Source organism: Apteryx mantelli, chromosome 1 (genome assembly GCF_036417845.1).
Source record: "Apteryx mantelli isolate bAptMan1 chromosome 1, bAptMan1.hap1, whole genome shotgun sequence".
Classification (NCBI taxonomy): Eukaryota; Metazoa; Chordata; class Aves; order Apterygiformes; family Apterygidae; genus Apteryx; species Apteryx mantelli.
Genome location: NC_089978.1, coordinates 97,887,607 through 97,898,739, shown reverse-complemented (window position 1 = coordinate 97,898,739; position 11,133 = coordinate 97,887,607). Strand labels below are relative to the sequence as shown.

General features: G+C 43.9%; 1 long non-coding RNA gene across 1 annotated transcript; it reads left to right on the top strand.

Moving 5' to 3' along the window:
- Positions 1-8,452: 8,452 nt before the first annotated feature.
- Positions 8,453-10,312, top strand: LOC136991129 (uncharacterized). The gene is made up of 2 exons (XR_010883164.1): positions 8,453-8,531; positions 9,861-10,312. It is a non-coding gene; the product is annotated as an uncharacterized lncRNA (long non-coding RNA).
- The last annotated feature ends 821 nt before the right edge of the window (positions 10,313-11,133 follow it).

The following is an 11,133-nucleotide window of genomic DNA, read 5'->3' as shown; positions in this document are numbered from 1 at the left end:
GGGAGGTAACAATATTACCAGAGCTTACACAACAATTGGCTCTCAGCAGGCTATTGCCTTTAGAAAGAGATTTAGAATGATACAGAAAATTTTCTGAAAATATTGGTCTGCTGCTCAGCAATGGCCAAAACAAAAAGGCCAAATCAAATACTAGATACTACTGGGAAAGGAAGTCATCTAAAAAATCACAGATCGAAAGCAAGGAAGTCATCATACAAATCACAGATCCAAGGCATGCCATGCTCCACTTCTCCTGCAATGGATACAAGAGAGCCAGAGGTACAGAGAGAAGGAAAATCAAGAATGACAAGGGCTGTGACAAACCTTGTACAAGAGGAGTGACAAAATAGCCTGGGAAAAAAAGGTATAAACACCATCAGTGACTGGAGACCAGGGAAAGTCTTTTCAGTGTTTCTCAAATAATGAGCTAAGAGCATCCCAGTGACATTATCAGGTTTAAAACAAGGGCAAGGAAGTATTACTTCACACAAAGCATAGCTCTGTTGAGGAGCTCTTTGCTGCAGGAAGCTGTGAAGGCCACAGGATCAGTGGGTTCAGTGGCAATTGCACAAATTCAAAGAGGTCACCATCAAACACAGTGGTCCAGATGCAGCTCCCACCTCAGGAAGTCCTTGAACTACTGAGTGCTGGGAGCCAAGGGGGTAAACCAGGGAAGGGCCTCTCGGCACTGGCCCTGTTTCTCCTGTTCTTTGCTCTAAGCATTTGCTACTGGCCACTGTCAGAGGCAGGATATGGGGTTACATGAACCTTTGGTCTGACCTAGTGGACCGGTTCTTATGTTTGTCTGTCTCACTGAGAACTACAAATGTGCTGTGCTGACATCCTAATAAAATAAAATAAAATAATCTAACTCTAAATAAACTGAATGTTCTTCTTGTACTAAAAAACAAAACAAAACAAAAACAAAATGAAGATAATGTTTATGCTGGGAAATGTGCATTTTTTTCCTCCTGGATAATTCAAAAACAGCTGGAGGGGTTTTATTCAGACTTCCCCCCTAAAAGTTCATATTTAGGTTGAGACAAAAGTTTTCAGTTCTAAAGAAGACATCTGAAGAAGGCTGTAAGTGAGAGAGAACAAGGTTAGGATGCAAATTCTATTTTGCTTCAACCTTAACCAGTAGTCTCACAATTTACAGTAATTTTGCTAACAGTTGCTTATCTTTAGGAGACAATGGCTCTGATTTAGCAGAAACTGTGTTCTACCAGGAGGATAAACAAAAGTCTTACAGATTAATCAAGATTTCACAATGTTTTCTAATGAAGATTTTAGGGAAGATCTCCTCAAAAATAGTGCTCTTGATACTACAGCTGAGAGATTTGATAGAGACTTGATAGTACTTAGCAGCTACTCACATAGGCCTTGTGCATGTCACAAATCTAGGAAAATCTGGAATTAATCTTGGTGGCAGGCTCAGTGGGGAATTTTGCCTTCAGTAAAGACAGGATTGCCTAACACTTCTCTTTATAAGCTGTTGCTTGTGCTTTCTTATAACATTGGCAAACTTTAGCTGTTTGGACTAGAATTATGCACATAGGAAATCTTTTGCTAGCTTACAAATTTGGGGAAATTTCAATGCAAATAGAAACTTCCGAGAAGGAGGAGAGAGAAATGGAGGCTTAAAACCTACCTCCCAACTCATTCCTTTAAAAGATGCTAAGTCCCTCTAAAGGTGCAGAGGCAAGGGAACTGGTGTCAAGAAAGCATGTTTCTTTGCGTTCGATTAGTTAAGTTATATGATTACTCTAAAGTCCTATTTGTACATGCTCAGAGATTAGCAGAGATAAGCTGCTAACATTGCCGACTGCTTCTTCTGGAGAGTGTCAGCGGTACTGGAAATGTTTCTTTCCTCTTATACATTTCCTGCACAATGGGCATGATCCTAGATTAGAGGAATTATCCTGAACCATGCTTTGGGAGCTAGGAGGAATCGTGTTTTGGCTCTTCTCCTTGTGAATAACAACTGTTTTTATAAGAGCACCAGTAGTGTGATTTCAGGCACTGCCAAGTTAGGAAATGCAGGAAATAAGTCTGTGTGCGCAACCTTGAAGGAGCCAGGCTTTAAGAAGAAAGTCACGTGTGGTTTCCAAGATCCCTGCCTTCCTCCAGGTAGGGGTGACCAGGCCCTCCGGTGATAATGATAGAGGCAAAATTATGTGTTTCCAGCACTGGCTCTAGGGTTCTAAAAGGGTGATGAGAAATGACCAAGGGTGAAAAGACCCAAAAAGCTGTTGACATGCATTCAAGACTCTCAAAGGGACATAGGAAATCTGAGTTTCCTGTTCTGCCAGAGGCACATTTGATGAAACTACCACAATATATATGTGGAGAAAGCTTGAATGAAGGGTCATTGTAGGTAAAATTAATTATATTGCAAAAGCACTAAAGAAAACAAGAACAGGAGAAACCCTTCAATCCATGAAAGGATTTGTGTGATGCCTCAGAAAAATATATCTTCATGTTAGCAGGAGGCCTATCATCCTTGAAGGGTCAGTGGAAAAAACCCAGTGCCTTTTGCACTCTGTGCATCTGCAGTGTAAAATAGCTTTGCATTTTCTTAATCTTCTTCATTTTATTATACAGCCTTGAAGAAAGAAAAGCAAGCATCAAATCAGTGATTTATAACTTGATATTTACTTGCTGTATCCGGGTGTGAGACCTAGTCCAAGAAACAAAAAAATACTGTGAGCCCAGAACAAAAGCTACACACTTAAGGACTAAATATATTTTTCTTGGAGGGCTCTTACTTGGAAAGCCAACCGCCTGCTAACCCTGTAAGGGTTTCTGAGCTTGTGTGTTTCCACATTTAAGTCTCTCGCTCAATGTTCTTCGCACTTGGCTCAGTGGACCTAAACCCTGATCCTCACTGCTCCTTGCCGAGGAGATTCCTGCACCCCCTGGCTGTGCTGAGAAACCCCCTCTTTAATAAATTAACAGAAAACGATGGGATGCAGGAGCATCTGGTGCTCCCGGTTTTGATTTATTTCTGCAGCAACACACAAAACATCGAGTGATAAATGATTCAAAGTCAATGGGTCCTTGGAGAATGGGCCATGATGAATAGTGAGCAGTTGGCATCCCACATAACAGTGCGTCTCTGAGGGCTACCTAGGGAGACTGTAAGGGGAAAGCAAAGGCTAAAGCCTTTGAAGGAAACAGCTGTTTGGAATGTCTTCCTTTGAGCAAGAGATTACTCTGATTTTTAATGCCTTTTTTTTTCAGCAATGGGAAATGAGATTAGTAGTTGGCTAGGAATAAATAGGGACCACTAAACTCACTTTCACCTGTAGCTCTGTCTAAGATGGCAACAAAGCAGAATATTGATTTACCCTAAATGAATTTTTCGTTAAGGAGGACGGGGGCTCCCTTAAAAGATGTTGCTAATATCAGAGCTGTCTTTTGCGAATTTCAAAGTAGGGAAATTCACTATCTGTGCCTCATCAGTAAAGAAGCACAATGTGCTTATTTGGTATGGAAATCAGAAATGTTTTGGAGACAGTGTTTAAAGACACTGGAACAAAGGCCAGATAGAGTAGACACTTTCTGGTTTTCCTGGTTGTGTAGGATTTTCACTGCACATGGAGCAAGGGAGAAACCTTTCTTGAATGACCCTGGAGCTTGTGGTCACAGTGGAAAATCTCCAAGTGAGGGAATCTGTTGACTGGAATGACTGTGGGGTGCGGCTGCAGCTGCTGGGTGGCCCCAGGGGATGAAATTGCTCCCTGTGCATCTCTGGGGTAACCTGGGAGGTGAGAAAAGTGGCAGACCACTCAGAAAACACACAGTCTGTCATGAGAGAACAGTTCACTGAAAGTTTGTTGTAAATCAGATTGTTGCAGTAGCCTTTTCCAAACCTGTTACGTATTGTGAACTTCACTGCATCGTTCAAAGCAAAATATGCCTGTATCCTGCACACATCAATTTGAGAGGTAAAATGAGACCTTTCTCCAGAGGTGAAAAATTGGGGCTAGAATAAGAGCAGAGAGAATAGTGGTCTGGGCTCCAACTACCCCTGCCTCGCTTCTCGGAACACTTCCAGCTTTTCCTGCTTGATTTCCTTCTGCAAGGGCTCAGCGGGGTTTCCAGGGGGCAAGCACTTTGAAAATATTGAACTAGTGCTTCAGCTTGCCATGCTTTTGGAATGATATGATTATTTATCTGTATTATACCTGGCAATCAAGGTGTATCCCAGAGTCTCATTTGCGAGTACTGCCATTTGCATAGGTTGTATCTGACAACTAGGACTAACTCCACTTTGACACCAAAACTTTCATTTTGGTTGCCGTAGAAGCCATCAAATACTGCACCCTCCTTGCTGCTTCTGCTTCAGAGAGCTCTGCTTTCAGATATGTGAGTCTGGGGGAGATGTTCACATGGATATTTAGCTCATTGAGAAAAAAGTCATTACAACATTTTCATGTTCATTTTCATCTGTTTGAATCCACTTCCATCTTGTACTGTAATGGGTATTTTACCAGTATTATTCAGTAGCTGGGGAATTCCTTTGGTAGTTTTTTTCTGTTTTGCTGTTCAGCTGAACTACATGTTTTGGAAGTCCCTAAAAATTGCTAGTTAGATGATTCTTATAACTGGCTATGAATTACTCTAAACACAGAGTCAGAAATACCAGTGTAATTTATAATTGCTTTTTGGAAACCATCATAACCTTTGCTTGGGTTTTTGTTGTAACTGTGAATTGCTCAATGGGCCCTTTGGGCTGTTTGTTTAAAACAACAGGGGTGATTGCAAAACTGCAGGTGTGGATTAGGACCAGTTGCCCCCAGGGACAAGCCAATGCAGGAGTAGCCTGTCACATATATCCACCTTGCACCAGCAGCAGCTTAGGGCATAGCTACCTGCCCTGATGGTGATGTCCCGGTGATGTTGTGTAGACGGATGGAAGCTCATTTTAAATCAGCTAGCTTAGGGACCACTAAGTATGGTTTGGAGGAGTCTAACTTACGTTACTTCTCTGGAGGGCTTCACAGTGTGGGCTGAGCTCTGACTCGACAGAGCCAAGTTCAGGCTGCTCCCATGTTTCAGATTTTTTCCCCTTCTACTCATACCCACAATGCTATACTATTGCAACTCTCACAAGGCAATAGCTACTCAGTGGCCCATATGAAGTTGTTTAAAGAAAGCCATGGCAGGATGTTTCAGTACCCGTTTAAAACCTTACTCCTTTCGTCTTACTCTCCCTACCTTTTGCCTTGTGGATTTCCAGCCTCTCTTTTTCCTGTGATGACATTGGCACAGGATGACCACATTTCCTCACCTTCCTTCTCTGCTGTGTTTAAAATTCCAGCAAGCAGACCAGGGGCTGAAGGGGCATTAGAGACTGAATTACTTTCAATAATCTCATCTCTTTGGCAGGCCCCATACTCCATCCAGTGAAGCTGGACTCGGCCTTGTGGGCTGGGCAGCCCCCAGTGGAGGTGCAGCTGGTATCTACTCTGCTCACACAGGATGTTGGTTTCTCTATTGCTAAACCGGCAATAGTGCACTGTATGAAAGAAAAACACTGTGAAGGTATGCCATTTAAAATTCGTTAATTGGAATAAATTCCACACTGAGCAATATGAACAGCATCCTTATTATATTGTGAGAACAAAACATTAATTCTCTTTAATTGAGCCTTTTTTCTATCCTTTTTTTTCTCTCCCCATATGAACAGGGGCTTATTATCACCATTTCCACTCCTATATTCCATATGTGACTCCAAATCACATCCTGAGTTATTTCTTCTCCTGCCTGGCAGGGTCAGTTTAACATATCAAAATCAGCTTGACTTACATCTGCTTCACAGATCATCACTGGCATACTTTTAAAATTGTTATATGTCTATAATGATGCCTTCCTCCCCTCCCCCAGTGCTCCAATAATGTCAAGATTTATTGAATTTGAAGGTCCAGTTGTGACCTTGGCTCTCACTCACTAGATCTGAATCTCTGGGGTCTATAAATCTTTGTGCACAGTTCAATTTATAGAAGTGAACATCTGCTTATCATACAATATTTAAGTTGCAGGTGTATTCTACTAGTAAAATAAACACGAGTTCACAATTGCCTGTGCTATAGGACATCAGACAGATGTTGGTGAGACCACGATGGTTTCGCCCTTCCCACAGAATGCACCACTGACAAAGCTGCTGAACAACGGACTCTGTGTCAGGGCTCTGTGTCACTGAGGAGCAGAGGCAATGTATATTTTACCCCAAAACCTCAGCCTAATCATAGCTGAGAGCAATGTCTGACTGAGATGCACACGAGTGGTAGAAGGGAAAAATCTTATCTTCCTGCCTCTGCTGCTTCTGGTTTGGGAAGTGTCAGCCCGTGTGAGGATTATTTGCTTCCTGCACAACCTGTGGAGTGAGATGCAGAGTGATGACTCCGTTTCTTTACTCACATGCTGAATTATATGGTGCACGAGAGAGCTCAATTTCAGAGCATGAACAGAGAGACAGAAACAGAGAGAAGTGTGAACATCTGAATATGACAAGAAAGGCTAAAGAGTCCTGCTCTGCAGCAAAAGGAAAGCATTACTGACCACAGTTCATTAGAAAGAGAAAAACAGAAGGAGCAGGAGGTAGCCAGTATGAGTGAAAAAGAGGAAGGAAGAGGTGACCAGGCAAATTTAATCAGGCTCAGTTAAGATTAAGCTGGGAAACAAAAGGGCAGCACAAAAGCAGATTGACAAAGGAGATAATCTGAACAAAAGAACTTTGACCATAACTGGGGCCAGCTAAGGAAACCAGGGCAGTTTCACTAACAGAAAAAGGAGATAAAATGAATGGTTAAAGTGACCTGAGAGACTGAGAGAGTGAAAACCTGCACCACTTTGGAAGGAAAAAGTTGAGATCCTGGAGAGCATCAATAACACCCAGGTCCTTCTCTGCAAAGCTGCTCTCCAGCTGCTGGGCCCCCAGCCTGTACTAGTGCATGGGGTTATTTCTCCCCAGGTGCAGGCCTCTGCACTTCCCTTTACTGAGCTTCATGAGGTTCCTCTCTGCCCATTTCTCCAGCCTGTTGAGGTTCCTCTGAATGGCAGCCCAATCATCAGCCACTCCTTCCAGTTTTGTGTCATCTGCAAGTTTGCTGAGGGTGCATCTGGTCCCATCATCCAGGTCGTTAATGAAGACGTTAAACAGTACTAGCCCCAGTATCAACCCCTGGGGGACAACACTGGTTACTGGCTTCCAGCTGAACTTTGTGCCACTGATCACAACCCTCTGAGACAATTCAACCAGTTTCCATTCCCCTCACTGTTCATTTATCCAGCCTGCACTTCATCAGCTTGTCTCTGAGTGTGTTATGGGAGACAGTGCCAAAAGGCCAAAAGCTTCGCTAAAGTCAAGGTAAACAACGTCCACGGCTCTCCCCTCCTCCACCAAGCCAGTCACCTCATCACAGAAGTCTATCAGGTTGGTTAAACATGATTTCTCCTTAGTAAATCCGTGCTGACTACTCCCGGCCACCTTCCTGTCCTTCATGTGTCTGGAAATAGTATCCAGAATTAGTTGCTCCGTCACTTCCTAGGGATCGAGGTGAGGCTGACTACTAGAGGCTTCTACCAGATTGTAGTTCCCTGGATCCTCCTTCCTCCCCTTCTTGAAGATAGGAGTGACATTTGCTTTGTTCTAGTCCTCAGGAACCTCACCCAATCACCATGACCTTTCAAAGATAATCAAGAGTGACCTCTCAATGACATGGGCCAGCTCCCTCAGCACTCGTGGGTGCATCCCATCACTTCCCATGAACTTATGTATGTCCAGTTTGTTTAAGTACTCCCTAACCTGATCCTCCTCTATGCAGGTTACATCTTCCTTTCTCCAGACTCCCTCTGTCATCCCAGGGACCTGGGAATCCTGAGGGCCGGTCTTACCAGTAAAGACTGAGGTGAGGAAGGCGTTCAGTACCTCGACCTTTTCTGCATCCTTTGTCACTAGGGCCCTGGCCTCCTTTAGCAGTGGGCCCACATTTTCCCTAGTCTTCCTTTTGCTGCTTACATACTTATAGAAGGTTTTATTGTTTCCTTTTCATGTCCCTTACCAGTTTCAGCTCCAGGTGGGCTTTAGCTCTCCTAACCCCATCCCTGCATGCTCAGACAGTGTCTCTATATTCCTCCTGGGTCACTTGTCTGTGCTCCCACCTCTTGCACCCTTCCTTTTTATGTTTCAGTTTAGTCTGGAGCTCCTTGTTCATCCATGCAGGCCTCCTGCTGCCTTTGCTTGATTTCCTGACTTTTGGAATGGACCATTCTTGAGCTTGGAGGAGGTGATCCTTAAACATCAACCAGCTCTCTCGGACCCCTCTTCCCTCCAGTGCCATATCCCATGAGATGTTTCCATGCAGGTCCTGAACAGGCTGAAGTCTGCTTTTCTGAAGTCCATGGTTGTGATGCTGCTTTTTGTTCTGCTCCTTCCTCACAGAATCCTGAACTCCACCATCTTGTGGTTGCTGCAGCCAAGGCTGCCCCAGACTTTCACATCCACAACAAGCTCTTCCTTCTTTGTAAGTATGGGGTTCAGCAGAGTGCCTCCACTTGTTGGCTCCTCAATCATCTGCATCAGGAAGCTGACATCAATGGACTCCAGAAACCTCCTGGATTGCTTGTCCCTGCTGTGTTGTCCCTCTAGAAGATATCAGGGTGGTTAACGTCCCCCATGAGAATTGTGAACATGAGACTTCTTCCAGTTGTCTAAAGAGGACCTCATCTACTACTTCTTCCTGGTTAGGTGATCTGTAGCAGACACCCACTACAACGTCACCCTTGTTGGGCTGCCCACTAATCCTGACCCATAAGCTCTCAGCTGGCCCCTGACCTGTCCCCAGGCAGAGCTCCATGTATTCCAGATGCTCTCTCACGCAATGGGCACCTCCCCATCCTTGCTGTGCCAGCCTGTCCTTCCTAAAGAGCATATACCATCCATCACAGCACTCTAGTTGCCTGGGCTATCCCACCACATCTCCATGATCCCAGTGAGATTGTAGCCTTGTAACTGCACAGAGACTTCTAATTCCTCCTGTCTGTTCCCCATGCTGCATGCATTAGTGTACAGGCACTTCAGAGAGGCACCCCAGTGTGCTGACTTCCTAGAAAGGGCATGAGAGTTTTCCTCATAATGGTCCCATAGGCATTTCCTTGTTTATATGCATACAGTTGGGGTGATTCCACTTCAGCCCCATTTTTTTGATTAAGAGGTCCTTTCCATTCACATCACCTCAGACCCTTTGGTTGTCAAGCCTGTCTGCCACTTTCTCACTGGATCATTGGTCATTCTCTCCGTCTCCCCATCATTCCTAGTGTAAAGCCATCCTTAGCAGGTTGGCCAGCCTGTTGGCAAAGATACAAAGTATCCCAGCTCCCATGCTGGAGTGTGGGGTTTTCTCCTTCCAGCCAGGTGCTCACCTGGCTAGGGAGACAACAGCTCTCACCAGCTGCAGCAGACAAAGCTGTGCATCATGACATGATGCTGAGCTGAGAAACCCACTGGGCTGTTGAAAGCCACACAGCCAGGTCAGCATGGTGCTGGCCTTCTGCAAGGTAGCCCAGCTTTGGGGGAGGAAAAGGAGGAGTACTTCTGAGGCAGAGGCCTGGATCTCACTTCCATTCCTGTTCTGCTACAGCACACAGCTGGCTACCACACTTATCCACGCCTGATGTTCCCTTGGTGAGCCACGGCATGCACGTGGCTGTGGGGCAGCCCGTGACACTGCAGGAACTACTCTGCATAGCCTCGTGCTGAAAAGGCAATTTACTAAGTGGATGGATTGGACATGATGTGATGACGTGGGGCTGGTTGTATTTTACTCTGATTTTATTCCTACATTTCTGTGCAGAAGGCAGCGCCCTGCAGCTAAAGACTGCCTCATCAACCTGCTGCATGCATTTTGGAGGATGGCCAGCTCAATTCAGTAAATTACCAGTGATGGGGAGCACCCAGTTAACATAACTGGAAGCACCTGAAAAAAAAAGACAGTGAAATGTTTTTGCTCTGTTTCTATCAAAACATTTATTAATATATTTCAAGACCTTCCATAGTTGTTTTCCCTTCTCTTCAGGCAAGTCTAAACCCAACCATAATTTAGTATGATGCATGAATATCTTCACTTATTTTACCCATAAAAGAAGAAAATTGGGAATTTATTCAGACTGCCAGGAATCTGGAATTTGTTGATGAATGGACATTTGGCTGAACATAGTGAATTCCCAGCTAATTGAAAGCAGATAACAAAAGTAATGCATTTACCTTGAAAAACATCACTTTCTTAATAAATAATTGAAATGACAATCTTCTGACAGATGAAATAAGAAAAAATACTTTGGTCTAGAAAGTGCCTGGGCCATCCTGTCAAGGGAGCGTGGTTTCAGTCATCATCAGCCCATGTGTCTGTCTCCAGATATTGTACCTACTAAAAAGAATGCAGAAGCCAGGGGAAGAAAACAGTCTCAGAATAATGTAAGGGTTGCTAATGTGATCATAAACAATTGAGTTAGCATGTTTGTAGGTGTGCATCCTCCTCATCTCCTTCCTCCCTGTGAGGACGGGCCAGCACAGCTGTTTCACTTTGCACTGTCAGAGAACTGTGGCTAAGTATTACACTTCAGGCAAGGGGCAATGATTCTCAGCTAAAGGGAGACAAGATCTAAAAACATGTTAATTGAAGTACTTGCAAATGATCTGTGTACACCCTTCATTTTAAGCAAAAAATAGTGATGGATCCAAACAAAAGCTTATGGGCCTAAATATCCCAATAGGGCTATAATTTGGAAGCCCTTCTGGATCTAGAAGCAGGTTCCTCCCATCTTTATACAACAGGACAAAATTAAACTGCAGATCTGAACTCCACCAAAGCGTAGCATTTTCAAAATGTAAAGGTAAATTTTTACAGCTTTAGCTTGGCAATAATAATTTGTTGCGGGATCGTGATTTGAGCAGAACAAAATGTTCACAAAGAGACTTGAAACCTCACAATTTTTAATCTGTGAAACCTCAAAACTTGGCCATGCTAATTGAAAGCACTATTAATCAGGGATAAATTTGCAATTTCTTTTGAATGAATTTGCATCAGGTTGTGGTTTTGGGAAGAAGCCATGGAAAACTTGGTAGTT